The following is a 27649-nucleotide window of genomic DNA, read 5'->3' on the forward strand; positions in this document are numbered from 1 at the left end:
CCCACGAGTCTCCCTTCTTTTCCCAATTCCCTTCCTTGCTTGGGGAAGGGACATGGGGTGAGAGAAAAACTGTTTATTGTTTAGCCCCGGGTGCGGGCTAAAGGGAGAGAGGGGCTCAGGCGAGCGGGGCTCAGCCCACAGGACCAGCTTCCAGCTCGGCCGTGGCCCTGTGCTGCAGGATTTTTGAAGGAGAAAGTCTGTGACAGAGGGGACAAACGTGGAGCTGTTTAGCGGCGTTGGGGGTTGAAGGGTTCACGGTGACAGCTGAGATAAGGCTGGGCCTGGCTCCGGGCCCGCTCCCTCCCTGCACTGCCGGCCTTCTCCGGGAGCGAGCGCCCGGCTGCCTCACCCCTCCGTTACCCACGTGTGGCATTAGCGTGACTTAAAATCAACAGCTACGCGTGAAATTGGTACATAATTATTATATATAGGGACGCCGAGGAGACCCCACCTCCGCCGCGGCTCCCCTGGGCGGGTGACGGTGACCCTGGCTGCCTTGTGAGCAGCGGAGGGGTGGGGAACATGCCAGAGTGGCACCTCTAGGAGCTGGCACAGCACGGGAAGGTTAAAGGTGTTTTCCAAGGACATTAGGGACAGTCCCAAGAAAAGGCCCAGCGGAGGATTGCTAGTCAGATCTGTTGTGCTCTTAATGGAGTCTCAGCTACGTTTCTGCAGGCAGGAGGCCCAGAGACTGGGTATGTTTCAGTGACTGGGTACTTCTCACGGGTTTAGCTTTGGGGCAGCAGCTGTAGCGGTCTCAGCAATGGCACGGCCACGTGGTGAAGAGCTGGATCACCCCGACATGCTGCTTCCCCCTTCGTGCATGCTTTGAACCCAGCCCAGAGACGTTTTTTGCTGCCTGATCCTCCCTGGGTCCCTGCTAGAGATCAGTCTTGTTTTTCTTCCCTGGCTTCTCTATAATTAGTGTGAAGCCGGTAAATGGGACACAGGATTGCAGCTGGCTGATTCCCTGTGAAGACGTGCAGGCAGAGGCAGGGCTGTTCGTACCAGCTCTTGTGCAGGACGGTGCTCAGTTCCCTGGTGAATCTGTTGTGGTGCAGCCGGAGGGTGATTCATGGGCAGTGGTGGACGGAACCGCGCGCCCAGAGCTCGTATGAGCACAGGCTGCCTGCCACGTCGCTGCCTTGGAGGCTGCTGGCCCTAAAGCAAGGACAGGACACGCAGCAGCCTCTGAAAAGCCAGACTTCACGGGCTGGGGTACGATGTAACGCAGCCCAGACTGCATCAGAGCAAGTGCCCTCTCTCCCAACCCCGCTGCAGGCAGATACCTCCCAACAGGAAGAAAACGGCAAACATATCTGCTATTTCCCCCCTGCTAATCTTCCAGCCTTTAATATTTTCAGTTCAGGGGATTCTATGAGCTGCCTGTGGTGTCTCTGGTAATTCCCCCCAGCTCCGTTCCATGTACTGGTCCATTTTGAGTCCCTGAGAAGTTTTTGCAAATGCCCTTTGCCAAGCGTCCTGCAGGGCTGGTGCTGCTGTTTGAGGCATGACCTCCTCTGGTTTGCTTTGAACCTGGCTCTCACTATCCTCCGCTCCTTGCAGGCGCCCTCATCCACCCTGTCCGATGGCTTCTAGCACGTTGCCCTTCTCTGAATCTTTTCCACTTCTAACGTATCTGTTGGAGATGAGGCGATCAGAACTAGAAACGGTGCTCAGCGTGTGGCTGAACCCTGGATTTGTACCCTACCATGATTACGCCTTCTGTTTTGGTCCCCTAATAATTCCCAGTGTTAAATTTGTTGGGTTTTTTTGACCATTGCAGAGCACTGAGCTGATGTTCTCACACTACCTAGCACAAGCTCGAGGCCTCGCTCCTGCTGGTAACGGTCAGATCATTTTTCACAGATGAAGCTGTAATTTTTTCTGGTTGCATCACTTCACAGTTACATACATTAAACACAGTTTGCTGTTGTATTGCCTCGCACTCAGTTTCGCTGGGGTCTTACGCATTTCTTCATCATCAACTCTTGCTACTGCAATACATTGCCATAAGTGCTGGTAATCTTCAGTGTGCTGGGCTGTAAGCCGTGCTGAGTCAGGAGCTGCTGCAAGTCCTGCTCAGCATTTTCCCTCCAGGGTTAGCAACATCCAGGAGAGTCGAGGCAGGAAACTGGCGGTGGTTACAGCATCACTCATCTCGGTTTAATTTACTGTCAGATGTAAATCAATGCCTTAATCCCACTGTGATAAAAATCTCTGTGATCTCTGCAGTGGATAAAGCTGCTTGGTCAGGCTGAGTAGCCGGTTTCAAACCAGTCACCATAATCCCCCTTTTCACCAAAGCAGGTGATTTTGTAATCACTGTATATACTGGATCCCACCGGGAAATCATCATTCTATAACGTTAGCTCCAACACTGAATTTTCTTTGGCCTTTGCTAGAACACATGGTGGAGTTGTTAGTTTGCTTCCTCCTCACATCACAAACTGCATTGACACAGAGCGTACAAAGCTGACTGCCTTTGCACTGTTACGTGAACAAAAAAGATGAGAGGAGCATCTTCCCCAAGAACGATGAGCAAGCACCTTCAGTTAGATGAAGACGGGAAGTCTTGTGGTTAGGAGCCACAGGGCTTGGCTTGTTTCCAGTACTGAGCAGATTTTTTTATATTATATTTGAGTCCCAGCTTCCCCATTCAGGAATTTTGTGAAGTTCAAGTGATTCATATTTCCTAAACCGATTTCTCTCTTCCTCCGATAACCATTTGGCTGACGAGCCTTGTGCTGCTTCTCTTGCAACAGTGAGATTTAAATATGAGTCAACCTGGAAGAAATCAGTAGCACAGGATGTTCTAGTGTTCACCGAGAGCACACCCCACGTGCATGCATTTAGAGTTCAATTGCAGTGTTAGGGCACTGTCCACAGACCAGGTCAGCTTCACTCTTCTCAGCTGACACAAATCAGTTCAGCTCAGAAAAGCCGGGACGCAGCAGACACCCGCTGTGATGACATCCATTTCCCCTTGGTAGGGGTATGCAAAGCTCCTGTAAAGGAATGGCTAACTGTTGTGTTACAGCAGCTGTCCAAGGATCAGCCCATGTGAACAAAAGAACTCATGAGACAAATACTAGGAGCCTCTAGACCCCTCACTTATTACCAGAAAACTTTATTACTGACATACATAGTGATGAGAACCTCCTTTGCACTCCTGGCACTGAAGGATGTGATTCAGAGCTGACCCCGTACTGGGGACAGGATGGCATGTCTTGGCTTTCACAATAACCAAACGTTAAACCATGGTGACTGTACCAGAGCAGCCCTTTTTTGAATGGCAATGGTAACATTTGGCACATACCTCACGTTTCAAACGAAAAGCCCTTGTGGCATTACCCAAGACCTGGGTTAGTGACAGAGAGAAAAAATAAGGCCCAAAGTCTGCAGACGCCCGGTGCAACCACTGAGGATGTCTGCTTTCATAGCTGAGCCTGGCTGCCTTTTTTAAGGGACCAAAAATCCTGTCTGGTAGTAAACACCTTAAGCTACCACACAGAAAAAGAGAAAAAAAAACCCAAAACCTCAAACAACAATCACCTGGCCAAGTCTTTGGGATGGAAAATGTTGAAAATCTCGAGGAGATGGATGCAGCATGTCTCCTGCCTGGAGTACCCGGGGGCGTTTGTGGGTAGCATGCCTGATCGTGTCCTGCTGGTCGGACACGTGGCCAAGCCCGCAGCTGTTCCCCCGCCCGCGGCACCATCCCTGTCCCTCCTTCTGGCTGCGGGAGAAGCGGGTGACGCCTGGGTGGGACAACTGCCAGGCGTTAGGAAAGACCATTTATGCCTCTGGTGCCTTTCCCAGGCACGGCGTACCTTGTTCCCAGGTGCGACGCGCTGACCGTGGCTGGCGTGCCCACCGCTGTGCTGCCACTGCTCTCAGGAGGGTGCCACAGCCCCTCACCACAGCGTGGGGCCACCGAGGGGGACTGTGAGAGCCAAGGCAGCGAATGGCCCCAGACTTTCTGGGTGGAAGCAATTTTGGTGCAACATTGACCACCCATAGTTCAGAGTCGTTCTTTGCAGCAAGGCAGCGTGGGCAGGCAGGGCAGCGGTCACGTACGGACTGTGCAGGTCCCTTTGGTGTGCCCCGGCTGAAGCACGTGAAATGAGGGCAGAGAGACTCACAGCTCAGTGGCAGGGCCGAAAGGGTGGGCTCAGATCCTGCCGCAGCTTTGGCTCACAGTCTGATGGACTTGGTACATTTCAAATTGCAGAACTTCAGCTTTTCACGAATGCTAGACAGGGTTTATGCCACATTTAATCCACCAGATTACTCAGTTTTACCCACCTGCCATCAGAGTAAGTTAAACCCCTAGTTTTGCTGCCTTTCCTCGCGTGTAAGCGGGTGACAAGGAGGTCAGATTCAGAGGCCTTGTGGAGGGTGGTAATAGCTGTGAATGCCCTGTCCAGTGAAGTCTCAAACGAAAGACAGGGTGACTGTGCAAAGCATTATAAAGCCTTTGAAAATTAAGATAAAAACAAGGCAGCTCATATCTTTTGCTAGCGTGTGAGATTCAGAATCACTGCTGCTGAACAGCTTTTCCATGCCAGGAACCTGCACCAGCTGCCACAGCCGCAGGTGAGTCCTCCAGCTGATACCACAGCATGGGTTGTGCTCCAGTTCTTGGCCTCCTTCACCTCTGTTTCACCAGGGTTTCTTCAGCGCAGTCACTGACAGCTCACACATACCTGCCACACCTTCCAGCACACGCCTCTGCATTCCTTGCCCTGCTCCCAGACATGCCTTCTCCCTGGGCCCGCGCTCCCGGCGCTCACGTTCACTGTCTGACTCACGCGGGACCCAGTAGTCCTGTGAAGTGCTGGTGAGTGCGGTCACGATGAATTCAGCCCACGGTGGCTCTGCCCTTGCAAGAACAGAGAAAGGGTCAATGAGCCTGTTGCCTAACCAGTACTTTTTGGAAGTATTTTACAACGTACATAAAGAAAATAAGTGCTGGAAGTCCCTGATCTGACGTGACAGCCTCTGCACCTTACTACACACATACACAAGCTGATGTCCATCACTTAATGCATCTTCCTCTGATCTGTGACGGGCACTTGCAAGCTTTCTCCCAGCCTTTTCACAGCTTGTAAAGCTTTTCCTGCCTCCTACATTTACCAAGTCCCCAGTTCCCATGTGCTGTTGGTATTTCCAGCTCTCAGTTCCTGCGACAGAGACAGCTCTGTCCTCCAGGGGCTGCAGTACCTGGTAGCCCTGACGGAACAAGCTGGGGGTCACAGCGCCTGAGCCCTGGAGGGTACCTTGACTCTGGACCTTGGCACAGGCCAGCTGAAAAACGATCCTACCTCCCCCCTTCTCGTTATTCTTATGTGGTGCAGCAAATCAAAAGCTCAGAACAGCACAGCTCCTATTGTTGCTTGATTTGCAGTCTTTAAAAAAAAAAAATCAAGCTCTTCATTTCCATTCAGCAAGTGGGAACCAGCAGTGCCTGGCAGCTTTCTAGCCTTGGCCAAGGGCAAAAAAATAGTTAATCCATCAGTTCTTTGAAACACAAACCTCTGCTTCTTACCGGGGCAAGGGAAAGCTCTGAGTCCTTGACGAATATTAAAACACTCAGGCTGATTTCATTTCCCATTTTGCTGTTCTAATCTCAAATTTTCTGCCTTGATTTTTAGTTTAATCCTTTATTTTTAAGGCTTACCTGGCATCAGCTGCTTCTCAAAACTATTCATTCTGTCCATTAATTAGACTTATTAGCTGTTTATCTAACATGTTACCTGATTATAATTAAAACACTATTCTGTTCTGGAAAAAAAGAAATCTAAGAAGTGGTATCTCAAGAACAGTTTGTTAGATTTGTACAGTAGAGAAGGTGTCCCTGGGCTCTGGGTGGGAGAGGTGTTCACTGATTACCCTCGGTTCCTTCCAGTCACCTTTCTGCACGTGCGGGTCCTGCTGACCATTAGCTGTGAGGGTCACGCCAGGCTGAGGTGCACATCTGGAGAACCTGGTTATGGTCAGGAAGACGTTGCTGACAGATTCACCTCAGCCCCTTCACAAAAGAGCTGCCTTTAGCAGAGATGCCTGGGAAGAAAGAGGGGTGGGGGCTCTCCTGGTTTTGGGGATAAAATGTATAGAAGCAAGTTTCTGTTAGGTTTTGTTTCAGTTAGTGGCCAGCTGTGGTGATCAAGGGCAGCTGCCCCAGGCTGCCCCACAGCTGTATTCTATATCACTAACATCAATTTCACTATAAAAGGGAAAGCTGCTGGGGATGGGTGGGGGTTTGTTGGTTTTTTTTTTCTCTGCTCTCCTTCCTTTTTGTAATTCCCAAGGACTGCTGTTCCTGGAGCAACTTGCTGCAGCTCTATAGATAAGTATAACTTTGTGTGTTTTGGATTGTCATTGATATTGGTTTCTTGATTTTATTAAATCTGGTTAACTTTAAACCCACGAGTCTCCCTCCTTTTCCTCACTCCCTTCCTTGGTCAGGGAAGGGATTTTGGGTGAGAGAGCAGCTGTTATTGTTTAGCCCTGGGTGAGGGCTACAGGGAGCCAGGGGCACGCTCAGGAGGTGGAGGCTGCTGGGGCAGAGGAGCCCCTGTTGTTGGCTACGCAGAGGTTTGCAGTCCCGAGGGAAGAATGACCTGGTGGTAGGAAAGGGCTTTTCTTTGGGACTGATCCCAACCCACGCCTGCTTTGAGGCTGTGGATTTGTTGTGTTGGTTCACTGCAATACTGATTTGATTTAGGAAGCTGACACACCTTGAGATGTGATATTACTTGTCTGATTACAGCAGAAACTCTTCTGACCACACACCAGCACAAGGCTTGCCTGCTTTCTTGGGTTTATTTTCTACTCTGAGCTTTGCAGTCTTACATCCATGCTATACTGGCACACACAAAACTGCACTTGAAAAGTGGCCAGTCTGTTTTCACTGAAAAAAAATCCTTCCTTCTGGTATTTTTGCTAGCATCCGTCCCCAGAACACAATCCCTGACACAGGGAAGATGATCCCCACTGATGTGCCAGGCAAAAGTTCATGGCTTTGTCTTACTGAAAATGAAGTCTTGATTATTCATGCCGTTCCCAATGACTCACTCCATACCCTTGAATTACTTCTGACAGATGTAAAATGCCTCTGCTGAATTCCTACTCCAAAGAGCCTTTTGCATGACTGGTTCATCAGTGAAGGCGAGCAGACTCATGATTTACAGTGCTTCATCATCATGGCATGTGTAATACTAAACATGATGACTAGGGAAACCAGACCCACCCAATTTTCACCATAGGCTCACAGCCTCCAAAATCTCCTGGCAGCCACGCAAGAGGCATTCATGCAGGGCAGGTGTGGGCAGGGAGACCCTGTATTACCCTGGGGTTCTCAACACAGCTATGCAGATGAAAGAAAATTCCCTGGCTGAGGGTATGTGAATTCACTCTCAGTGATGGTATGGAGACTGAAGTACTAACCTGAAGGCCTATTTCCATCACTTTTCACTTGCTTTCTCTTTGCTGCCAAGAGTCTGCTTACCACTGGCTAAATACTCCGCAGTGGTGCAAGCCATGCATGGTCACTGTCCTTGGCTGTGAGGAGACCAGACTCTTTCAGCTGTGAGCTAAAGCTTGGCTCTGCTCCCTCAGCCTGCTGTGCTGACCTCACCTCCTTTGAGCTGGAGGTGTGCTCTGCTGTATTTACCCACAGACACGGTTAGTACACATCAGTTAGTACACATCAGTTAGTACACATCACTTGGTACCCACTCAGGAGACACAGATAAACTTTCCTCCCCAGCCTGCAGAAGACAGGCGTAGGCTGTTCCCCAAAGGCTCTACGGCTTCTTCCTGAAATGGGGGATCCCCAGGCTGGCCTGAGGATTTTCACAGATCTGCTTTCTCCCACAAAGAAAAGCTCTTTTAGGGGCTACGACATTGAGGGGACCTTCTCCAAAGCAAGAAGGCAGCAGCAGTAAGGATGCCCTGAGGGGTACCAACAGCCTGGAGCTCCCTCCGTGACACCGCTGCTCCAGCATGAAGCAGGAACATACCCACAGTAACTCACCTGCTAACCCTGAGATAACGCCAACGCCGCGAGGTTCAGCCTGGTCAGACACAACCGTTACCTGTCCGTGACACCGCGTGTGTCACATGAAGCAGCGTGGGCTCTTACACGAGGGAGCTCTGCTGAGCAGCTCGGCACTCACCGTCGGAGAAGACCCCGCAGGAATCCCCGTTGCCGTCCCTGCGGTGAGGGAAAGGGGCTGGTGTGCTTTCACTGGCAGCTGCAAGCGCTTCGGTGACATTGCCCAGCAGGCGGACGGTTCTGGCACAGGGTGAGGCTGAAGACGTTGCCTCTGCAAGGGGAGATTTTAGGCTGGGATTGCACGTTTTTCTCCTGTGGAAATCTCTGTCACTGCAAAACAAAACAGCAGCACCCAAACCCATGTTAAGTGGTCATTGTAGCAATTCCAAAATCTATTATTCATCTAATTAAAAAACTCCCAAACCTACACATTAGACCTTACAACTGTGAATTTGGTATTTCCAATGGTGAAACTCCCCTCTCCCCCCTTCTTTTTATTCACAGATGGTCATGGTGATACCTTTTTGTTCAATAATTAATCATTTTTGCGTCAGGTTTGACTTGTTTTAGGGATTTAAATTGAGCATCTTGTTCAAGGAAATCTGTAGTTGAGATACAAACCTGGGCATCTGTGAAATACTCCAGGATTTGTGCAGATGACTAAGTAAATGTTTTTAAACGTATATTTTACAACCTTAAAGGCGTCTGCACAGGCTGTTAGTAGAGGCTGATCTGTCCGCTCTCTGCCGTGTCAGCAGCCCCGTTGGATTCCGACAGCCGAGCAGAGGCTATTAATTAAAACTGCCAGGCTTGTCAGGCTTTTGTCACACTCCCTAGATAATTCAGTCTTAGGCATTCAAGCAGCTTCAGTGGGAACACGGCCAAACCTTTTAACTCCCCCCCGAATTCTGTGCCTCTCTTTCTAAGAAAGAGGATGCAGTAATAACCCTTTGCGTTTGGGGGTCAGCGTAACTCAGTGAAGGAGTGCCCGGGTTTGGGCCGGGTCCTCGGGGAGCAGCTGGGCAAAGGGTCTGCTATTAACTCCCCACCCTCACCAAGGTCACAGAGGATAATGCCACAAGTTTTGCAGGAATAAAGAGCCTTTTTCTTGCCTTTCTAAGGAGGATCTATGCTAGAATAAGCAAACAAAAACTGGACCTGATTTGCCATCCCTCTGCTCCCACAGCTATCCTCCCTGGAGTCGGTAACTCCGCCCGTGGGGACGTACAACGCGGTGTAGTGACCCTCAGCTATTCATTCCTAAAGCAGAAGTGATATTTTTGCCTGTAACTATGACCTGTTTTTTAATTTTGCTATATATACAAGCTTACTCTTCATAGCACATCTGTGAATCCTTTGAAATGCGTGTGATGCACAGCAAATGAAGCATATTTAGAAAATGCCAGTTGTGTTTATTTTACATGTTTATAATTGTGTGTCTGGCCATATTATCGCCGATGATTTTCCACAGTAGCTTTCAAAGTCATGTTGGCTTGTCTGGATGTTCAACATCACTAAAAAGCACTTAAAATGTCTAACACAAGAACAGTTGTTTGTTTTTTTCTCACTGCTACAGCCTAATACAGATCTGAACCATGAGCCACCTGGTTACAGCTTCTGAAATCAAGGTAAAGCTGGATAATTTATGGCATAGCACAAACATATCCTGTAGAGGTGCAGAAGCATCTTCCATGAATCCAGAGCATGCAAACGGACAGACCTTATAATGTTTTCTCGTGGCATTTTCAGTACATGCTTGCTTTTGCTTTGAAGGCATTTGAAAATGTAATTGTTGGGGTTGAGAGATTGGTTTGGGATGAGAGAGTAACCTGTAGTCGTAACGGACAGGTCTCTTATTATGCTGCTCACTTTCTAAATTATCCTCATGAGACCTTTTCCTTAAATGATAATCTCTTTGCTCCCTAGACGTCTCTAGTCAGTGGGGACTGAACTGGGTTAGTAAGTGGATTCTTATGGAAATACAAAAACTCTGTTCCTGGAGCAGAAACAACTTTTCCTTCCCTGTAGCTATATCACAGTCATTTTATAAATTTTAGTTTTCTGTAAGAGATTATTTTATTTTTGGAGCTGAATTATACTAATAAATAATTTATATTTAAGCACAATGTGTACATATTATAATTCTGTTTATTTATTTGCTTGTAGAGCTTTTTACCCAACCTCACCAGACAAAGGAAACTGATAGAAAGCAAATCCAGAATCAGGTATTGTTTCAACTGGAAAAAAATATTTGGGGGGCACACCATCATCCAGCTATCAGACTGACCCACCCAAGCTCACCCCCGGCCTGGGGGCACACAGCCCTCTGCAAGGTCAGCGCTTCACCACGGGTCACTCCCGCAGAAGGTGCTGCAACAAAACTGACTTTCCCATGCGCCTCCCCTGCTTGATCCTACCCTGCAACACCCTCTGTGCACCAGGAGCAGGGAGCTCTCTCTGCACATTAGAATTAATATACCTCATTATATTAATTAATAGGATTACTCAGGGATTGTAATCTTCTTATATAGTATAAGTGATTGCCACCAAGGAGTCTACACCTACATGCCCCTACCCTAAATGCTGCTGAAGGTATCCTCTGAGCACCCTGGGAACCTCAGCACCCTGCTCTCAACTGCCTACACTGTAGGCAACTAGAGTTGGACAAGATAAAGTCAAGTCAATTCTACCTTTCAAGTCCAGTTTATGCTGCCCGAGCACCCAACTTTATAGGAGAAAATGAGGATGTATGATGAGAGGTTAAAACCAGCTTCTCACGGTCCCAGACTGCAACAGCAATTATTTTGCATGGACAGCTTGTTCCTTCCGTGCATTGCTCAGAGATGGATCCAGGTCACTGGGGTCTCAGACGTTCAGAAGATATTCCCACAGCTCACCTGCATTCAGGTGGTGGTCTCCAGACACTCCGTTGCCCGTCACACTCTTTCCTCTGGGGTGTCCTCTGCAGTAACTAACGCGGTAGCCAGGTTTTCTGTTCTTGGTCCCTTCTCATGGGCCTGCCCAGGGAATGAGGGACTCTGGGCCACCCCTGGGCCACCTCTCATGTCAGGGTCAGCCTACCTGAGGAGCTTGCTTTTCTTCTTGAGGCAATGGTGGCACCTCATAAGACCACTTGCTGCTAATTTCTGCGTATATGAGGTCAGTGGGTTTACATTCCTTCAGGTCAGAAAACAGAACAAGCGTGATCTCATCCCCATGCCAGTTTCTCCACATTACAAAGTCACCGCAAGACATGACAACACATTGTTCCTGCTCTGGGAGGATGCAACTGAGGGCTTGTCTGCGCAGCTTGGAAGAACAAACTGGAAGGAGCAAACACGCACACGCAATCTCGAGGTAAGGCTGTGGTGGAGAACCAGCACGCTGTTTTCCCACAGCACGGAACAGCCGAGCTCACAGCACGTACCTCCCCAGAACTTAAATGCCTGCTCATTACTATATTTTTACCATAGTCATTAATGCTCCTCAGTGAAACACCATATTTATGAGGGACTGCAAGGTCTTTGTGACCACATTTGCTTGGTTCTTGCCCACCTGGTGGGCAAAGGAGCTCTGCCACCTTAAAGTGAGGTATACGACCTAGTGTCCAGCCCCGATGATCAGCCAGGGAGAGGAAAGCAGAATAGTGGGAGGCAGCTGTGCAAAACCTCCACAGAGGAATCATGTTTTCCCACTTTTCATTTGTTATTCTGTGTGGTAATGTATTAATTCCTTAACTAAACTCTTTAATTGTTTTTATAACCCTTACTGATGTCACTGTGAATATTACTGTTATCCTTCTAAATACACAAACGCCTTTCTGAAGAAATTTTAGCCATCCAGCTAACATGCCCTGTGACTCTGAGATCAGTTCAGTAAATTCATCAACAGAATTGAAAATAAAATCAAGCTTTGGATGAAAGCTACACTATATACCCCTAAGGCTTATAAATTTGGTCTGGTCCAAGGTATAAGTACATGTCCCCAAAATGAATACCATCCTCATGGGTTTTATGTGTTCCTTACACAGAAAGAGACAATTTTAGAGGCATACATATGTGTGCAAAACAAAGCTATGGTTATAAAGGAATGTCCTGGGTTAGGGAAAAGATGTTGTATCATACAGAGGTTTACACTAAGGATGGGAATTGCTCAGAATTGGTGTGGGTAAGGCATACCTTTAAATCTTATTCACTTTGGCAATGTCCAGAGGATCAGATTCCATCTTGCACCTTTGCTCTCTGTAGCAAGCTTGCAGCACTATAATCTGTGTAGAGTGGAAGCAGCCCTGCGCCCAGCTCCGAGTCCGGCCAGGGCGCATCCAGCTCTGACGGGCAGCAAACTGGCAAGCTGATGTTGGCACGGAGCTTGTCCCCGGCAGCAGACTCTGCTGCGTGTGCCTGTACGGGCAGCCACGCTGCCATAGACCATGGAGGAGCTTTGCTGCTGGACGCACACCGTGAGGCCACCACACGCACGGGGCTGCCGGAGGCAAGAGCAGGCAGCACCCAAGAGGGGCTGTAACGCTGGCACTGTCAGGACTGAGCTGTTGCGTTTGCTGGAATGCAAAGCCACTGGACAATGTCTTGAAGGCCTGGATGGTCTTGATCCTAGAAACAGGAACGCATCCATTCTCCTCCAATTTAATACAGAAACATTGGGCTCTCCCTCAGCACGCCACGTGTGAGAGTTGAAGTTAATGTTGGTGAGTGGCGAACACGCCTCTGACACCCATCTGGGTCATGTCTCATTGCAAAAGGATTGTCTTCACAGAGACTGCCTCGGATTGCGTGTTCAGGACCTATTTTCCAAGCTCAGCGTTTTCAAAAGCTGCAGAACCTCAGTGTACTTGCTACCTTTGGGCCCAGCCCTGTACATCTTGCTCCCATGAATAAGCCTTATTCATGAACATTCTCATGCCATGAGAAAAAGCTTTTATGGAATCACGTTTTGTAAGTACTAGTGAAAAGCTAAGCTAGATAGTACCTAGATAAAACAGTGATGAATATCAGGTTTTGTATCTATGGCCAGACCCTAACACCCACAAAATGACCATACATATTGAGTAACAAGCAAATGAAGAAGTCAGTTTCTGAAGACCTACTTGGATAACACAATTATTCTTTTCAATGCATAAAACTTGGACAGGGCTCTGGGAATTAGCAACATAAAAATAATGATGATGGTGATGAATTTAAAACGCTCTCCAAACAAGAAACTGAGGAAGCCTTTAGAGAGGTCTTGTGGTGAACTTGATAAATCTTTCCACAGTTTTTAATTCTGAGTATTAGGTATTTCATAATCTATAGTGCTTACTTAGCAACTGCTACAGGCTACTGAATAAACTATCATGGCAACATAAAGCTTTTGCCATAGGCCAGGATCACGAAACTACCTGAGGATCATTTGTCATCCTCAATCTGCCTATGCTGTTGTTATTTTATAACTGCAGATCTCGAGACGATTAACAACGCTGGATATTCATCAGCCTTATTTCAAAAATGGAGTCACTGTGATGTAATGAGATGAAGAAATTTGCTTGATATCATTGAATGAATTAGTGTCCATACAAGGATTGGAACGTGTTTCCTTACTCCTGGTGCCATTTGCAATCCACCACACAAGACTGCCAAAGCCACTTACTACCATTCACCGTGTTTCAGCAGACTCGGGCATTGAAGGACTAGGCATTAAATCTTCTTCACTTTTCACATTTTTTTTAAAAGAAACTCTGTTATGACTAAAAAGAGGACTTCAGCAGCTGCAGAAAAAAGCCCCCAAAGGTCTTGAAAACCTGGAAGGGTGGTGACTGCACACAGGTCACCTGCTCCACTGCTTGACTCCCTTCAGGCTCCCTTCAAGCTGAGTTTCTCCTTATATCCAGTCCGAATCTCTGTTGATTAGACCTATGCCTGTTGTCTCCCACCTTCCCACCACACAGCACTGAAGAACCTGATGCCATCTTCTCAATAACCTCGTTGTCTGTACTGCAGGGCTGCTCTTAGGTCCCCTTGAAACTTTCTCTTCTCCAGACTCAGCAAGCCCCAGTCCCTCCGCCTCTCCCCACAGTGCAAGTGCTCCAGCCCCATGACCATCTTGGTGGCCTTCTGCTGAACTTGCTCCAGTTTATTGGTGTCTTTTCTGCACTGGGGGTGGCCAAAAGGAGAGCTGAGCAGAGAGAGACACTCACTTCCTTTGATTGACTGAGCCCAGGATGCTGCTGGCACAAAATTTGTGAAGAAAAACGTTGCTGAATTACTCTTTTCTTCTTGTTTTATAACCTGTGAAAATGAGCTCATAAAACTCCAACACATCTTTAACTTCCATGCCTTCCAAGATACTCTGATACTTTTTCTTTGCGACACAGCATGGAGGAGACTGCAGACAAGTGCTTTCAGGTTTACTCATTATCAGAGCTGTGATGTGAGCTTGTAATTCAGGTTCTGTGTCGTCTGGGAAAAACTGTAGAAGGCTCATCTCTGTCCCCTGAACCCACTTTAATCACTAAAAATTTTTTTATCATTTGAATTAGCATCCTGTCTAGATAGATTCTTTACAGACCAGAATGTCACTATGCTGTATGTTACCCAGCTTTTTCTGCTCTGTATCTGTAGATCCCTGATTGACTTAATTTACCATGTGTTATTCCCTATAAACCTAACATCAAAATAAAGGCAGAAGGATTGTCTTGCAGTCACGATCCTACCATCACTGCTGTGTCAAAGCTTTTTCTTTTCCAGTTGAGTGGGCTGGTGCCAGTAACCCCTGCAGAGAGGAGTTCATCCAGGCTGGAATGAGGCTCAGCGGGGACTGTGAGGGTGTGGTTTTTCATTTTAGTATTTCAGCAAGATGAGGCGAAAAGGTATTAAGACTAATGATTTACAAAGCAAAAACAGGGTTACAAGGTTCCTATCTACGTGCAACTGTATATGAGTCATGGAAGGAAGGAATACACATTACACATTCTACGGGGTAAAGTCACACTAAACTGTCACTTGGGGTTTCTTGGTGCATAGCACAAGTCCCTGTCAGGTTCCTGTTACGGACTTTATTTCACATCCCACAGCTTATCTTTGTGAACACCAGCCAAAGCCAAATCCCAGAGCTAACTACTGTTTTCAGTTATGCTGCCGAGACCTAAATGCAGGAAGACCTTGGCTTGCAGTGCTCCAAGCGCTCTGCTCTAGAGCTTTGATGAGCGAGCACTAGAGCACCAGCTCTGGGAAGCCCCTGCAGCTCCGTGGAGGTCAGCAGCACTGACCGCCAGTGGAGAATGTTACACCAGGGACCTGGCGAATTTCCTCCTGTTGCCACACACGCAAAGGGGAAAGCAGGAATGAGAAAGCAAATGCGATAGGGAAAGAAATAATAACCAGAAAATGTGGGAGGGAACTGAAAGCATTTCCCTTCTCCTTGCACAACTTATCTCCAGCTTTCCAATTTTCTGCTCTGCATCCCCTCTGGTATAAGCAGAACCTTGTTTCCCTTCTTGTCTGAGAACACACAAAGAAGTATGGGCTTAAAAATCCTTTAGTGATTTAGCACTCAGAATCACTTTTCCCCCCATATCCTATCTGGTGTCAATGCATCTGCAAAGACACAGATGCAGAAACAACAGACTAGTGCAACATGTATTCTACGATCCACAGCTACAGACTAAGAAACTTGAATATGTCAGCACTCTTGAAAAGAGTAATTTCAAATAAATTATTATGTGTATACTGTCATGCTAATTTGAACAGTGTGCCTGCATGCATAATTTAACGTTAAAAAAATCTGAACCCCCTTTCTGCTACTTGCATGTATATTGGTATTGCTTAACCTTCATATTCTGCCAGAGCTCACCACGAACTTTCCCATATGCTAAATCTATCATACTGTATATTTACTCACCATTATAAAAGTCTTTCACCACATGAGTAAATACTGAAATATTTACCCAGGTTAACTGTGATATTGGTCTACATAGAATAAAAATACAGTTCCACTGCCCTGTTGTTCTATATTTCAGCATCATACTTCCACCATCATTTTTATCTCCTCCAATTTGTTCTGACTTATGTGTACTTGCAAAGACCTTGATGATATGATAATCTTTCATCCGGAGCAGACTATGACTGGACAGAGTCACCCCAGTATCACCCTGGGGAGAAACTCTGATTCACTGAAGCACAATATAACCAGCAGACCAAGAATTATGCCCTGTGTGTCCTTCACTGAAGGGAACTGCTTCCCACAATCACCCTCAACCAGGGGAGGAGAGAGCAGGAGCAAGCCCACCATCTCCTGTCATTGCTGGCAAGACAAACCCCTACACTGAAACAGCACAAGGGCCACCCACACTCTGACAGTAACATCTTCTCATCGGTTTATACATACCAGCAGTCAATTAGCATTGCTAAATAGTAAGGACTATGGTGTAAGGGCCATGTGACTTGCAGGCAAACTTTCCCATCAAGGTGTTGGAGATCTGGAGGACTGCTGCAGACCTCCTCTCAGAATTTTGTTCGACCTACTGTACAGCATTGTGCAACCTGCCATTCTGTAACACAGAATTGATTTCACTTATCGTCTCTGCCCTTTGTTATTGGCACCAGATGAGAAGAAAAAAAATCAGCTCCAAGATAATGAGATGTAGAAATGTCCTAAAATGAAAAAAAAAACAACAGGGGATCTTTGCTCTAGACAGTGCCCGATTCAGAGTAGGATATATCATCTGAGTGTCTCACTGAGGGGAAACAAGTGAGAAACTGACTGGCTTTTCTTCGTAATGCAAAGTGAAGGTGCTAATGCTGAAAGACTAGGAAACTCAGAAAAACCTCTTCCCTTTTCCTTCAGCTGATCTTCTCTTTGTATGGCTATATCATCTCAAAATTATGTATGACTTAATGCTGAAAAAAAGCCAAAACCTCCTATACTGGAGAGACCGCAACAAAACTGCTTACCAGCTGAATTAGTCAGAGTGTACATTACTATGTGCTGTGGAAGTGAGTTATCTGGAGAGTGTGAGTATCAGCCAGTGCAAACAAATACTATTGTCCACGGAGGGAAATCTACAGCACTCAGGTATTCAATAATCTAACCCTGTCTGTCTACTACTTAAGTAGGGAAGATGATTTTTTTTTTCCATTTTTCAAACATTATATAAAAACAGGAAAAGAAAACAAACGAAAAACACAGGCCAAATCTGTGCTGACCTAGAATAGGGCTATTCAAGGGGTAGAATAACTCCAAAAGCATTTTAGAACCATTCTCAAGGGAACCACACTTACGTGAGTTGAAATTGTTATTGTCTCTAAAGAGGAAGAGAGAAAAGGTGAAAAAACAGAGGTGAATAGACAAGTGTAAGATTTACTAATTCAGAGAAAAATAGTCCATATATTTTCACAGAGCAAATCTCCCTGGAGATATTGGATAACACGTCACATAATAATTGCCTAATGTCTCATTTTATTAGGGGGGCCCTTTCCCAAATCAAAGCATATTATCTTCACAGGTTTGTGACCACAACGGTGAAGTAAAAGGAAATCTTGCAGTTCAGTTAGAGAGGGATTCACCTCTTACTTTCTACTATTTTTCCAAACCATGTTTGGTTTTAATAGAAATGCATCTGACACTTTTTCCTTTTGGAAGAGTATTAAAAGAACCAGTCATAACAATTCGATGTCTGCAACTTCAGGCGGCGTTCAGAGTGATATTTAATCTCGGCGTCATCTCCTGCCAAACCCAAACCATAGCACAGTGCTGCACTACGGGAAAGGCAGTAAGGATCCACTGTCCCCACTGCAGTGCCAGCAACTGTTATTACACACGCTATGTTCGAACGCTCTGGTTGTGTGTTCATCTCCATTTCAGACCCAACTAAAAACTTCTTGAGAATTCCACAGGCTGTGTCAGCATTTCAGGTTTAAGATAAATCATCAGCAGTGCATTTCCATTTTAATGGAAGAAGAAAACATGAATCTCTGCATCACAGAGAGCAAAGCGTTTAGAAACAACTTCTTCATGGGAACAGACATTGCTAAAACTTGCTAAGTGCTTGCTGACACCAGTTTCCAAACTGGATTTTGATGGGAATTCTGCTTGAACACGGATTTCAAGCTTGATTCCTGCATTTCACGTAGGCCTGCTGGGATTAATTTCAGTTACCCAGCTCTGTACGTTTTTACTGGAGAGCAACACAACTTCCAAGACTTAATTCCACATAATATTTGCACTGTTCGGTAAATTTATCCACAAATAAGGAAGTCACAGTGTTCCTTCTAATTCTGTCACTAACTAAACAACCACATAAGAACTGCACTTTTGGATGTCACAGAACTACTTTTTTTGTAGTATCAATAAATGTATTTATTTGTTTTTCCTAACCAAAATTTGTTTGTTTCTTTTTTACGGCTTTGTATGTCCTGCTACAGCAAAACAGCAACTTCCTCCTTTGAAAAGGAAGGACAGCAATTAATTTTCTTATGCATCAATATAGAATTGTTACTAATAAAATGACCTAGCCCTTAACTTTGTTTATTACAGCAAGGCAACCACTAAGGAAAAATATGCTCAGTGATGAAGCTTTGGCACACCAGAAACCATACTTTGTTTTCCATGTTCTCAGCACATTACTATTTACTTTTTGCAACCATTAATGTCAGGTAAATGCCGTTGATATAAATAGAATATAGAATTAACAGCTGTACCTGAGACTCACAGTATGGTTAAATAAAACCTTGTTAAGCAGAAGGGGAAGCAACAGTTGCTTGTTAGAGTAAATTAAAAGAAAATGTCTGTCTTTTTGCAACAGAATAGCACGGTCTGACATTAATAAGCTCCAAAGGTGAATCCATGGTTTTCTTTCCAAAGCAAAAAAAAAGCCAGAGAACCAGTTTTGGCTAATGAGTATCCCACACGATATGGTAGCAATAGAGCTGTCAAAAATTACTCAGAACCTAAATATGTAGAAGTTCCCACACACCTTTATTTATCCAGCTCTAATCTTTGCTCGTGAATGCATGCTTAACAAGTAAAAAGGGGAAGAAAAGGCACTGCGTGTGTTGAAGTGAAATGTGAGGGGCATAGGTACAGGCTCACCTTTGAACCTGAGTATCTCACGTACTTGAACGAGATGAGTGTTGTCTCAGCTAGTTGCAGAGCACAGACATCACCATTCCGAACGATCAGGACTCCCTGGAAAGTCTATTTAAATAGGCCATCTAAATATTATTATTATCATAGAGTTGCAATCGCTTTAATGTCTATTCTGTAACTACTCTCATCTTAAAAACAGGCAATCTTTCTGCTTCCTGCTTCCTCTTACTCTTACGCTACAAATATTACATAAGGACCTACGCTTTAGGAACTCAGTAAACTGATCTGTAACTATAGATCAAGTCATGCCACAGGTTATTTAAAGTATCTGACTAGCTATCTGAAATTGGTGTACAACCTCTTTTTGCTTAGACAACATCCAATGTTAATTAAAAAATAAATGCCCTGCCATTATTCATGCTTTTAACACAAAGAGGTAATTGATACAGCTGGTAAAAAACCTGAATAATTGTTTATACACAAAATAAAGTGATTACTTAGCCTTCAAAGAATTGTTCAGAAAAACAAGTAACCTAGATTCCAGGAAATCCAGCAATGAATTATTGAAATGTCCCATTAAAATACACTCACGCCAAACTGAACTATATAAGACATACAAAGTCTATCAGAGAGATCTGGATTTTCTCCACTATTGATATTAGTCTTGAGATATACGAGGGAACACACTGCTGAACTCCATGTAAGATATCTGAAACCATTCGCATTGCTCTTTTAACTAGGTTAAATGAAACCTGATCTGGACTCCACTTGATCATAAGGCTGGAACGCTGAAAATGCTGTAATCTATTTATACATCAAATTGAAGAAATTTTGTGTGTCTTTACATTTCATTGCATTCCACTGTATTAACTAAATATAGACAGTTTACAAACTGTTTCATGTTCAAACTGAGAAAGAAAAGACAGACTAAGCAGACTTATTTATCCTAAAGCCAGGATTTATTTCCTGGCTCTTAAACTACGGACCAAACCCAGGTCTGCTCTGTGCCTTCCCTAAAAATGTTGTTCCTGCAGCAATAATTCATTGCTAGTGCAACACATGGTAGTTGTCTTATAAGCACTTCAAAATACATACTTTTTTTTTTCAGCATCAAGAACTTACTACAATTCTAAACCAGATCTACAGCTCAGATTTGGCTTATACTTCTTTCTGCCTCTAAACCACAAATGATTCAAAATACAGCAGAGCGCAAGGTTGAGCAGAGCTATGTAAATGAGAACAGCCAAATCAAACAGATGAAAACCACACAGGGGCTTACACAGCCCAGAAGTAATTGACTGTAACTAGTTTATTAACAGATAACCGCAGACTCCCCTGGTGAAACAGCACTCTTTGAGCAACTGTTCCCTTTAATGCTGTAATTTCCCTAAATTATTCACATAATTCTTTAGGTGTGCACAATGCTCTTTGACACGTTACGCTACAGAGAGGAAAAGTCCTGCCCCAGACTGCTCCCAGCCAAACAGCACAGTCAGGTGCAGCACAAGAGAGTACGGAAGAAGAGCGTGTGTCCTGGCTTTGAGGGGATAAAATGTATAGGATCACTTTTCTGTCCCACACTGTTTCAGTGTGTGCCCAGCTGTGGCTGGTGATCGAGGCCATGAGCAGTTAAACCCAGGGCAGCTGCCCCAGGCTGGCCCAGGTGTGTGCTGGGACATTGACCTCAGGGCACTATAAATGGGGAAGCTGCTGGGGATGGGGGCTTTTTTTGCTCTGCTCTCTTCTCCTCTCCCTTCCCTTCCCTCCTTCTCCTCAACAGTTACTATCCCTGGAGGGACTTGCCACTGCTCCATGGGCTAAGTATAATTTTGTGTCTTTTGTATTAGTATTGATATTGGTTTTCTTATTTTATTAAATATGTTTAAATCTTAACCCATGAGTCTCCCTTTTTTTCCCACTTCCCTTTCTCAGCTGGGGAGGGGAGATGGGGTGATAGAACAACTGGTCATGTTTAGCCCAGGGTGCAGGCTGAACGGAGACAGCATGTTATGCTAAAGAGTGGTCCCTTGATCTGTATAAATGTTCATCATAGAATTTGACATATCTCAGTTAAGTAAAACCCAGCTCCCACTGATATTTAATGGGTTTTGCCATTGACTTGAAAGGGGTCAGGATCAGGCTAACAACAGCTGATGAGATTTTGTAACACTCATTTCTCTTTGCACTTTAAAGGTGTTTCCATGTGTGTAACAGTTTCCATTTGTTCCCAGTTGTTGGTCATATTAATTTTTTTGTATTAGTTGCTGTATTTAGTGCCTATTATTTTCCATATAGAAGACAATGAACACTGCAAAGACAAAAAAAGAGCAGTTTTGTTAGAGTCAGGAAAGAGGAATTTTCCACGTTCTTTGTCACATGAGACTTTAAGAAGAGCCTAAAGCTAAATACTGCAGCTACTGTGCGCTGGTTCTCTTGATAGTTAGTGGCCTTTATAAATGCAAAAATCCTACTTAGACATTCAAGTAACTCATTTGCCCTTTTCTATGTCCTTCTTCTCTCCAGCAGTCTGTAACCTGGAATTTGTCTTCCAGGTCTTGCAGTCAATGTCTTGCAGCTTGAAATTCAAAAGGACTTGAAATTCAAATTACCATTGCATCTTAGTTTGGTTTGAGATCATTTGTGGTAATTTAGATGAGTTTTAAAAACAGGAAGAATTTGGATAAATGTCTTACTGTCTAGCACCACTAGTTTAATAAATTGGAAAATGTACAGTTTACAGTGAAGGAAAGGAACTTCAGATATTACTGTTTATTTTAATATTTAAGATGTTAACCCAGGATCTTGATACAAGAGTCACCTGAAAGGGAGTGCACTCTTAAAATACCAAACTGGTAAAACTCAGTTCATGCACGTGAAAGGTTAATTTTTAGTAACTCCTAAATGTCTGTTCAAATTTGAAAAGAACCTAATGATAAATTAATTGCTTATCACTTGTCCATTTAAGACAGTATCACACAGCCTGACCAAAATTGAGGTCTCAACACAAAAAAAGGCAGGCAGAACCCTGGAGACCTCTGCATCTGCAAACAAGGCAGGCTGATAGACGGGAGAGGGGAAAAAGGAGGCACAAAGAGGGGGGAAAAATAACTTGCACAAGGCCACACTGCAGATAAATACCAAGTTAGGTGTAAGACTGAAGTTAAACTAATCCCTTGAACTTTTCCTACTGACTTCCACATGATACTTGGGCAAACGCCCTCTCTGTTAGATCACACTGCATCCCCCAGGCTAGTGTTTAATCTTCAACAATAATCACCTAATGTTGTTAAAGGCTAAGAAATTTGAACCCATGAACTCTAGATACCAATAAATAGTCCAACCCCCTTTGATAATTCCTACAGCTTTCTTTTAAAAAACATTGTGTTTTTGTTATCATTAGGGATCTTAAAAATTTAATTTACATATACACCTATTAACATCTTTATATGCGCATGCATGTATCTCTAGATGTGAGCATGTGTTGTGCCTCTGTAAACTCTGTGTTTAGGGTTTTTAATGTACAGCTTTTATTCCTGTCTGGATGATATACAGATTTAAGCTACAAGCAGTGGGAAGGATCACCTTTTGCCCATGTAAAATCATACGAACAAACAAAGCAGCAGAACATTTTATTAACATTATCACTGGATACATACATGTGGTCAGTGTTTGAGTCTTTATAGCTTACACTCTACAGAGGAGCTGCTTTTTGGTCTTCTATCATCTGTGATAGCATTTCTGCTCCCTGACAGATTTTGTGGGAGACACGTGTCTTTTGCATGTCTGGTGCATGATCCTTAAATGCCAAAATATGTAAATTCACCTGCAGTCCCCAAACAGTAGAACCACAAGTGTGGAAAGCCACCAACAGCTCTCGTTGCTACTGAAACTCTGTCAAGGGATCCTCCTAGTGAAATGTGTAATGGTAGAAGGAGAGGGAGAGAGTGTGGAAGAATTACACATAGGAGCACTGGAAAGGAGCCTGCTGCCCTCACCACTGCCTGCTAACTCTGTCCTTGCCAGATCTTGAAAAAACAGGAACGTGCATACATGCACACAGAAACCACGAGTGCCCCGTACAGTTGACGCTCACAGAAACTCAAACAGGAGTCATGTGGGAATTTCTTTTAACTAACTGTGGCAGATGTTTTTCTTGAAGGCAAAAGAGGACTATATACATGCTTGACACTTAATAAAAATATCAGTATGTTTGTGCCCAACATACTAGAATATTGTTCAGCACTAATTCAACCTTGCAAAAATATTATCAGTGTAATGCTGCCAAGGCCATTGTGTGGATTATTTGTGTATATCTTGGCTAACCTGGCCGTGGGCTGTAGCAATTTTTATACTTGACTTTTCAGAAACTTTTCTGTTTTGTTAGTGAATCGGTTTATCTTGTTCATTCTTGTTCCTCATCCTTTCCCTATTTTACCCTTTTATTAATTTCCCTTTCTCCTTTGGTAGACCACACTAAATGTCAGCCAAATAGCCCACTCCTCGTTACATTTTAGGTTACGTTAAAATATTCATATCTACACACTTCACGAATGGAGGGTTTAGCAAATGACTTTCAATCTGGGATTTAGAATTTTATAATTTCAAATGTTAATTTATTCTGAACAACAGTGACAAATTAATGGATCCCAATGCCATGTACAATCCCAGCTGCTTCACCTCCCTACAGCTTTCATCCTAAGCTGAAAAAAAAAAAGAGGACAGAACTCCTGCTGACCTCGGTATCTGTGGTATAAACAGCAGTGCTGTATAATATATTGCATTACTATACATCTTTGGCCATATGACTTCCCCTTGGCTATTTAATCTACTGTTGTTGTGACTAATTTAGGAACTCCCAGACGCATCCACATGCTGACTGTTAAAATGAAACTTAACTTGCCAAAGCAGCATCGCCCTCTCTGCTCAAATACAGAGTTCCATTCTTCTATCAGATTATACTTGGTTGACTTGCAGAACAAGGAGTAATAGTTCCTGGGCTAATGGCAGGTTTAAGGTCTAACGCCTCATGCCCATGCCAAAAGTACACTTTCTCATGGGCATGAGACAGTTCTTAGATTGAAAGACAAAGTTTAACACTGCAATTTGGTATTAAGGTGATATTACTCATTTTTAAAGATCTCGTACTGTGTACACTACATTTCCTCTCTAACATTTGTATATTTGAAATCATGCAGTGAAGAGGGTGCAGGAAACAAAGGATTGAGGGTTGGAGGCAATTTGTCTGGGAGGAAGTTTGGAGGATTGTCTTTATTCCCTCTTCAAAGTCAGGGTTGGACAGAAAAGATGAAATCTAATACGGTAGGTTTGACCAGAGGGCCGAGGTGGCAGCAAACAGAAGATAAAGAATATGTTTTATCCTCCAGTGGGTACCTGGTAGAAGCTGCTCCAGAAAGTGTTGTCTGACAGAACTCATACCAGGAGCGAAAATTCCTGTACACCAGGAGGAAACCCAAGAATTACAAATGGAGTTCACATGGGAATTAAAAATCATTAAGAAGGAAAAAGGGTGCTGCACAGACAGTTCATCATCTCCTAACATATGCAGAACGAAGAAACTCTAGAAGGCAGACTTTGAAGAATATGAGGACAGGAAATAATAAGGGATGAGCTAGTACAAAGAGAAACAGAATCAAAAATAAGATCCATAGTAGCGTAAAAAGGAGTAGGCAGAAGATGAAGTGCCAAGGAAGATGAGAAGAAAAGCAAGTCTTGGCACACTGTCTGCACACAGACACGGAAACCAAGGCTGTTACACACATAAGGAGAATGAATGAGGCACCACAGAACAGAATACTTTACCAAAAGCAGAACAAAGGGGGTATAACCTGAGATTCAGGACTCAAAAGAGACTGCTCAGTGTGTATGGTGGCAGATGAAGGGACAGCCCTCTACTCAGAGTATACCTAGGAAAGCTGGGGTTTGTTACTTGGCAGGACGTAGACTGTGGGACGTTGACCTGAGGCTAATGGAGAAAACCCCGCTGGTTACCTGCTACGTTTGATCATCAGCACTATCAGATCCCCACTGATTTATACCAGGCTGGTGAAAATGACAGCAATGCTCAAAGAAATGGAGACTTGGGTGATCATCGGAATTCCTTGCTCCCTGAGAAGAAATGAGAAGTTGTGACAGGACGATGAAGACAAAGTTCAAGGATGGAGGCTCTGACTGTCTGAAATATCTGATTAATGGAAGATGCTAATAACATGAATGGACACTTACCCAGACACCTCTGGCATCAGTTTTGGGGAATTGGGGCTGGCACGGTTGGTAAGAACTTCAAATTAAAGTTGAAAAAAAGAGAAGTGGAAAGGCATTTGCCAAAGGCTCATGTAATCAGCATGCCTGATTTTAATGGATAAATTTACCAACGTGGCTCGTGCCAGATTAACTCAAAACTCTTTTCTAACACAAATGAGTTCTTACACTGTTGATGCAGTAGGTTTAATCTCTGTTGAAGCTAGAGAAGTATTTGGCATGATATCATATTGGAAAATATTACTGAAAACAGATACAGAAGAGATGGATTAGCACACAAAATTGCAAAATAAATCAGAACTTGGCTGAAGGGTCTAGAGCACGAGTCTTATGAGGAGCAGATGAGGAAACTGGGGTGGTTTAGTCTGGAGAAAAGGAGGCTGAGGGAGACCTTATCGCTCTCTGCAACTACCTGAAAGGAGGGTGTAGCGAGGCAGGTGTTAGTCTCTTCTCCCAGGTAACAAGTGATGAGACGAGAGGAAACAGCCTCAAATTGCGCCAGGGAAGGTTTACATTGGATATCAGGAAAAATTTATTCACTGAAAGGGTTGTCAAACATTGGAACAGGCTGCCCAGGGCAGTGGTGGAGTCACCATCCCTGGAGGGATTTAAAAGCCGTGTAGATGTGGTGCTGAGGGACATGGGTTAGTGGTGGGCTTGGCAGTGCTGGGTTAACGGTTGGACTCGATGATTTTAAAGGTCTTGTCCAACCAAACTGATTCTGTGATTCTGCAACTTACAGGGAACAGTTGAACTGAAGGGAAGCTAGTAGTGGGGATCTTCCATATTTTAGAATTGGTCTTGAAAGCACTTTGTAACCTTACACAAAAGAAGGGATGGGTTAATGGTACACTTGCAAGGTGTGACTGTTCAAACCGGGACTGGAATATCACACAGGAAAACCCTAATGACATTGGTGGCTGGAATAACAGAAATGAGATATAATAAAAAGTTCACTTACATATCATATCAGGGATTTATGAGAGGTGAGCACCTGAAGACACTAAAGGTAGGCTCCTTATGGTTTGGAGATGAACCACCAGTATGACATAGCTGTGGAAAAACGAAACAACAAAAGAAGATCTAGCAGGAAACAGTGGAAATAGACAGTGAAAAAGCAGTGCTATGATGCGATACTAGCTGTGCCTCATCGGCAATTGTGTGCAGTTCTGCTCACTTGTCTATAAGAGGGATTGATTCAAACTGCAAATCACGCAGAGCAGGGCTGTGAGAATCACCGTGGGAAAGACAACGCTGAATTATGAGAAATAAAATCATAGCATGGTTTGGGTTGGAAGGGACCTTAAAGCCTATCCAGTCCCAACCCCTGCCACGGGCAGGGACACCTTCCACCAGTCCAGGTTGCTCCCAGCCCCATCCAACCTGCCCTTGAACACTGCCAGGGAGGGGGCAGCCACAGCTGCTCTGGGCAGCCTGGGCCAGGGTCTCACCACCCTCACAGCAAAGAATTTCTTCCTAATATCCAATCTAAATCTCCCCTCTTTCAGTTTAAAACCGTTACTGCTCGTCCTATCACTACATGCCCTCGTATAAAGCAAAGTAACAGGGAATTGGTTACCGTCACGAATATAAAACCACGACCAGAAATTGGCCGTGAATAAATTCAGGCTGGAAACGATGATGGTTTTAACAATTAAGAGGAGTGAGTTTCTGAAATAACTTCTTATGGCGTCGGGGCAATCGCCATTCACCCGTTGCTTGATTAATTTATGGACAAAAAGGGGGCGGGCCCCGCGGGCAGCCCCGGCCGAGGCGGGCGGGTGAAGGCCGCGCTCCTGAGGGGACGCGCGCTCCCCAGGCCGGGGCTGCGCCACCGCCGCGCGCAACCGGGAGCGACCAACCCACGCAGGGCGGGGGGGGGGGGTGGGGGGGCGGTTGGAAGTTGACGGGCGGTGGCACGTTCCAAACTGCCACCGCACGCTCCGCTCACCCCCCTCCCTCCCTCCGCCGCCAAGCTCCGGCGGGGGCGTGACGTCATCACGCCGCCGCGTCGGGGGGCGTGGCCGGCGCCCTTCCCAGAGTGCAGCGCAGGAGAAGTTGAGCCCCATCTTGGGCGAGGGGAGCAGCAGACGGAGCCCGCGCTCCCGGGGCCGCCGCCGCGCAGCGGGGCCGCCGCCTCGCCTCGTCCGCCTCCTCTTCCTCCTTCTCCTCGCCCTCCTCGTCGCCGCCGGCCCTCCGCCCCGGGGGGGGTTGCCCGTGGGGCTCGCC

General features: G+C 45.2%; 1 long non-coding RNA gene across 1 annotated transcript; it reads right to left on the reverse strand.

Annotated features, from left to right (window-relative positions):
- Positions 1 to 3127: 3127 nt before the first annotated feature.
- On the reverse strand, positions 3128 to 27414 carry LOC137666591 (uncharacterized). Its single transcript, XR_011048670.1, has 4 exons — positions 27000 to 27414; positions 26382 to 26473; positions 8184 to 8392; positions 3128 to 4880 (listed from the first exon to the last, which is right to left on the reverse strand). It is a non-coding gene; the product is annotated as an uncharacterized lncRNA (long non-coding RNA).
- Positions 27415 to 27649: the final 235 nt, after the last annotated feature.

Source organism: Nyctibius grandis, chromosome 8, assembly GCF_013368605.1.
Source record: "Nyctibius grandis isolate bNycGra1 chromosome 8, bNycGra1.pri, whole genome shotgun sequence".
NCBI classification, from domain to species: domain Eukaryota; kingdom Metazoa; phylum Chordata; class Aves; order Nyctibiiformes; family Nyctibiidae; genus Nyctibius; species Nyctibius grandis.